The sequence below is a fragment of the Psammomys obesus genome, unplaced genomic scaffold, assembly GCF_907164565.1.
Source record: "Psammomys obesus unplaced genomic scaffold, mPsaObe1.curated_primary_1811, whole genome shotgun sequence".
NCBI classification, from domain to species: domain Eukaryota; kingdom Metazoa; phylum Chordata; class Mammalia; order Rodentia; family Muridae; genus Psammomys; species Psammomys obesus.
Genome location: NW_026591086.1, coordinates 55,662,427 through 55,668,811, shown reverse-complemented (window position 1 = coordinate 55,668,811; position 6,385 = coordinate 55,662,427).

Here is a 6,385-nt window from a genome sequence, read left to right as displayed (position 1 = left end):
ACTTCCATTACCACCATCATTACCACCATCACCACCACCACCACTACCACCACTTCCATCACCACCATCACCACTACCACCACCCCTTCCATTACCACCATCATCACCACCACCACCACCACCACCATCACCATCAATTCAGTCCTCTTTAGTGAGTGGAACTTTACACAATCCAGTTTAGAAATGCCACCTTTGATGGTGGACTTCCTACAAGGTTCACTAGCTGTGTAAATATTGACCCCATGGGACAAACAAGCAGGTGAGGGAATAATTGTAATTTCTGCATTCATTAGCATATAATCCAGACCTGCTGGGGGATACATAGAATCATGTTCTTGCAGGGAAGGCTGACTGGAGGAGACAGGTCAGGAGACAGTTTGATAAGAGCCCTGTGACACTGAGGTCTCATTTCACTGGTGTTGAACCAACTCTTTTATTGGGTAGCCTCACTTGAAAGGTCATTCCTTACATTTCTTAGGATTGTTTGGAGTATTGGCTGTAGGGGTGATCATTCAAGAACACTATAGTCAGTTAGGTCTATTCAAAACTCTGGCAATCAAATGGGCACATTGGGATTATCAGATCATGAAAAATACGAATGCTTACTATGTTAATCACTAGTACAGTGTTCAGGTTTATCACGATAGTCCTGGAGAAATGGCTCAGCAGTTAAGAACACCGGCTGTTTTCTAGGGGACTCATGATCAATTCCCAGAACCTACATGTCTCTTCTCTAACTCCAGTCCCAGGGCAGTTGATACCTTCTTTTAGCCTCTGCAGGCACTGCGTGAACATGGTAAATAGTTGTGCATGCAGGCAGAATACCCAGACATATAAAAATTAAGCTTATCACAGTGGTCCCCACATCTGAGAGGTTAAATGTTACTGATGTTTCAAGTAAGAGACCCACGAGGTGGGTAAAGCCACTTGCCATGTGAGCCTGGTGACCTGGGTTTGATCCTGAAAGCAATGTAAAGAATAGGATGCCGTGGTGCCCCTCTGTCACTTCTCCGGAGATGGGGGCGCAGAAGAGCCTGCCAGAAGCTGAGGAGCCAGCTGGGCTGGAGTATGCAGGACAGAAGCGAGAGACCCTGCCTCAAAAACAAGGTGGAAGGGGAGAGCTGCCTCACAAAAGTTGTCCTCTGGCCTACACACAAATAAGTAAATTTTACAAAGAATTCAAGTCAGTTGTCATAGGGCTCATGCCTATCCCAGTCCTGGGAGGCTGGAACACCATCGCTCTGAATTCCAGGACAGGCTGTGGACAGTATGTCTCAAAGGAAAAACAAACAAAAACAAATTTTAAGGTAAAGTTCATCTGTTTAATGTGTGACATGTGTATCAGGAGTGGGGCTGATGTTCAAGGGCCTCTCTGTGGGCTTGTGTTACCCCCTTTCTGCTGGCTCGGGTGTGTGTAAGTAGGGAATGGTGTGAGAGGTCGCTGAAGCTGCCATGTGCGTGGGTGAGGGGTGGGAGGTTCTTGGTGCTTTACCAAGAACCAGGGCAGTTTCCCTGGAATGACTGTTACAGGGACAATGCCCAGCTGGAACGGAATTCGAGTCCAAGTCTCACAAAGTTGCAGGAATATCCCAGAGAAGACGTGGCAAAACCACTCCGGATCCCCCCAGCATCCCTCGTGGCGTGAAGGTCTGCTTGGGCGCAAGCCCATATGCACATACCTGATTTCTGCCATTCAGTGTTCATGGACCCCACACAGTGTGTCACTGACACGGTCTTCCCTGGGAGGCTTGTGTTCTGAGTTCAGGGTTGTTGGCTATACAGTTTCATACCCTAGTTTTAAAGTGAAAGAAAAATACTCAAATGAAGATAAAATTGCGCATGGCAGATATGCTCTAGGAAAGTTATGTATAAATCAATTATATATTAAAAGTACCATGGGAAATCAGGTTTTTAAAGGTGAATGTTCATGAATAATTCCATAAGGCAAATAACCATCGCTATCTTACCTTTCAGGCGTATCCGAATTTTCAAATACCATATCATCATAAGGTTTTATTAAAGTGAGTTATATCAAAAATAGAGATAAATAGAAATCACTTATTCTTAGCTTCTTTTATCTAGAGCACATGGAACTTTTTATAAATATTATGGTTTATGTTTTCCTAAAAGAAACAATTTTCTAATTTTGTACTTATAAGAGGAATGTAATTTTCTGACCTCATAATAAATCAATTAGGAATGCTTTTTAACAACTCAAAGGTAGGATGAGGAGTTGGTATTTACTTATATTGAATATTATGTAAATGAGCTCAGAGAATGTCACTGAGCATTTCTGGGGCATTCTTCTCAATGACAGGGACACATCCAACCTTAAGGAAAAGGAACAAACCACTTTATCTGCTTACATGCTCAGTGTCAGAGAAGGGGTGTGTGTGTGTGTGTGTGTGTGTGTGTGTGTGTGTGTGTGTATGAACTGCAGCTTCTATAGACTGCTCTCATGATGCTGGCATTCTAAGGTGAAATTAGGTTCAGTAACAAATGCCCTTTGTGGATTCAGTTCTCTTCCAGATCCAAAATTCCCTGCTTGATGTGTGTCTTGTTCAGGATTTAATAGTTAATCATAATACTTTCAGTGAATGGTTTTAATTTTATGTTTCATTTTATATTAACAAACAAGGAGAAAACTTCTTAGGGAGGGAAATAAAAATAAATGTTTCCAGTTTATTGCTCTGCTGGGGGGAGGTTACTGACTTCTAAGTTGTGTGTGTTCATGTCAGTCTTTTGGATGTTCTATGTAAGTATATTGAACTGCATATACATATCGCACATATAATAGTTATTTCTGAAAAGGCACCGCTGACCTCTTGGGTGAGGTTTTAAGGCTGGGTCTCTGTGGCACAAGTGGCAAGAAGACTCCAGCCCTCCCCGTGCACACTGTTTCTTGCCCTGTCATCACAGTTCCGTCCTGGGTGGTGGCGTTAGTTTGTCACTGACCTTGGAGAACAGGTAGTACAAGAGTTAGCTTGCCACTTCTGTAGGCAGCTCTTCAAGGCCGGGGATCCCGGGGTTCCCCAAGCCTGCAAGGCCAGCCATCCTGTTGGAGAGTTGCAGAGAGAAGTTAGAAGCAGTGGGGTGGTGGGCATGCAGTTAGTTCTCTTGGACCTGGTTAGAGGTCGGGTCATCGGCTTTCTAGCTAGGCATCTCGCCCCACCCAGACAACGCCAGCTGTTGGCCGAGGCCTGTGCCTAAGTGAGCTTCTGCCCACGAGGGATCAGTGCCTTCCTCAACGCAATGGCAAAACTCATGGTTAATGTCTTCCATGGTCTCCATGGCTTTGATCATCCTGAGTACCCTGGAAATAGTTTTTGAGTGAAAGAATGAATAAACCAACCTCATAGTAGAATTTCCATTCAGAGCCTCTGGGATGTGTTTTAATAGGTACTAGATAATCACAGTATCTCTGCCATGAAGTTTCACCACAACCCTTCAGGTTGTGAGTGATGCCTGCATGAGGTGGATTTGACTCCATGCTCTCTGACACAAGAGGGCGCCTTGGCTTTACTTGATGAGTTTCCCCACTCTTGGCAATGGCTGACAGAGACTAAGTGGAGAAATAATACGTCTACTTAGCTCTCTCTAAATCTTCCCACATCGCCGGCCTTCCAACATCTGCTGCCTGAAGTCTTTCCCAGTGAAAGCGACTAGAGGTAAGTTTTTCACTCAGCCACACCTCACGTAGGAACACAGCCCTGTGTCATGCTGTTGAATCTGGAGTGTCACTTGGAACAACCCCATAAAGATTAACTGGAGCCTCTGGCTATCTGTGGCAGAATAGTCCCAGGATCCAGAGCTCTGGAGGTACTACAATCCATGGGTGTTCAAATCCCTTAGATAAAAATGTCTAATCTTGGCCTATAATAGCTCACATCTTCATGCCTGCCTTGCCATCTCTAGATGGTTCTCAGCCTAGGTAAATGTTGGCAAGTAATTGTGGCATGTCATTCTATAGGCAGTGATGACAATGAGGAAAATAGTCTGTATGTGTTCAGCAAGACCCATTTTTTTTTTTTTCTGGAACATTTCCATTGTTTATTGGTTGAATTTACTGAGCACCAACCCACAAGAGGGCCAACACTACTTACTTTGGTTATAATGGCAGTTGGAGCAGAAAATAACGCTTGTGAACTTAATTATGCTTTGGCAGGTCATTAAATGAAATCTTAAAAATAGCACTGAGGAAAATCGTGAGCCAAGGTGTATGTCAAGGTTTCCTAAAACAAAACAAAATAAAACAAAAACCAAAACCAAAACAAAACAGAATGGCAAACATTTTTCAGTCGAGGTTGGTGTATTTTGTATTAGAAGGGCTACAGTTACTGGGGAGAAGCCAGAAGCCATTTGTGCTTTTTTGCCACAGCAATGCAAGGCTGACCTTTGGCATGTAATGTGTAAACAGTGTCATGTAGGAAGGCTGGAGCTTGGCTCTTTTTATTAAAATGGTATCGACCTCACCGCCAAAGTCACCCTCCCCGATGACTCACTTATTTTTATGCCGTTGGTGGTTTCTGAATTAGCAGTTGCTGCACGACTGTCCATCGCTGGTGGATGGATTTAGTTACAATAAAGCAAAACCTGCCCTCTTGTGTTCGATTGGAGAGTTGCACAACGTTGTTTGAATGTTCCTGCAGCGCTGGTCCTTTTCTGTGTGACTTGCTTTACCCAGGGAGTGGGTGGGTGTGGAACGTGGAAGATTCGATGTGAATTCAGAGTCTGTAGTGGATGGAGCACACAGTACTGCAAAGGAAAGAGCCTCCTGTGAAGACTCTCAGAACTTCACTTTGTTTAAGGATTTATTTTGTATGTGTGGGTGTTTTGTCTGCATGTCTGTGCATCCCTGGTGCCTGAGAACAAAAGAAGGCTTTGGAGCCCCTGGGGCTGGAGTTACAGACGGTTGTGAGCCATTGTGTGGGTGCTGGGAATCCAGGTGAGCTTGCTGGAAGAATCATTTCTCCAGCCAAGAACTTCATTTTCATCTCTTTTGATGCTAAACATTTGCCAGCAAACCAAGTTTGGGCTGGGGATATTTCAGGCTGTGGGAAAATTCTTTTTTAAAAATATGAACAGGACATGATTTAGTTGCTGTTATTTATATATTTGTATCCAATCCGGAGATGGGAAAAGGCTTTCCTTTTTTCCGTTTGGATATTTATTTATTTTTATTTGGTGTGCACGGTGTTCTCCCGGGTGTATGCCTGTGCACCACTCTATGCAGTGCCCACAGGGGCCAGGAAAGGGCGTGGGTCTCCTGGAGCTGCCGTTATAGATGGTTGTGAACCTTCACCTGGGTGCTGGGGACGGAAACCTGGTCCCTTGCAAGACCAGCAAGAGCACTTAACCGCAGAGCCAGGTCTCCTACCCCAGAAAATGATTTTTCTTTTGAACACTGCCATCGGCTATTGGGTCCAGGACTGAAATACTTGGGAGGCTGAGATGGTAGGATCGCAGGTCCAAGCTTAGCTTAGCTTGGGCAATTTAGAGAAGGTGGCTAGGAATGTACAGCCCTGAGCTCTCTGGCACTAACAAAGGAACAAACAGAAAATATTGTCAAGGAAGAAAAATGGAACCGTTTTACAACAGATAAATAAATGACTCGAAACTGGAAACATGCATTTGAATTAGGCATGCAAGTGCAACAACAGAAAACGCCCTTCGCTGGAAGGTTGGCTCTCAGTATACATGACTCCATGCTGGGGAGAGCAACTGCCAAGGGTGGCTTCCAGCTGCATGGCTGAGAGGCAGACGTGTGCAACACAGAAAACGCGGCCTTGTCCATTTCGTCTACACAAAACCACAACTCTTATCTCAAAGGGGATAAAAAGAAAGCTTATTATAGAACCAAACATGAGTGACCATAGCCTCAACAGCCTTTAAGTGGCTGTCAAGGAGGGTAGAGATGGCCCTAGATGATCTGGTTCTGGACTTGAAACGTTCCAACCCCTCAACACCTCTGAAGTTCTAAGGGTCAGTCAGTCCTTGTAGTCACTGCTTCTTTCCCACTTATTTATTCTGAGAAATTTTGTGTAAGTCAGAACATTAGAGACTTAAGTTTTAAACACTTTGAATTCTACCGGAAGATGTAGTCTTCCTTTGAGGAGACCCACTGATTGCTTCTTGGTTCATACACACAGAATTATCTGGCACATTTGATGGAGACTTCATTTCTAAAGCAACAGTTTACGATTGACACTTCTAAATGAAATCGTTCTAATTAGCTGCTGCCTCCATCTTCTCCTCCTCTCCTTCTTTCTTCCCCTCCTCTTCTTCCTCTTCTCCTACTTCTCTCTTTCTCCCCCTTTTCTCCTCTCTCTCCCTTGCCTTCTCGTTACTCCCTTTCGTTTGAAACAAGGTCAGGCTATGTAGCTCA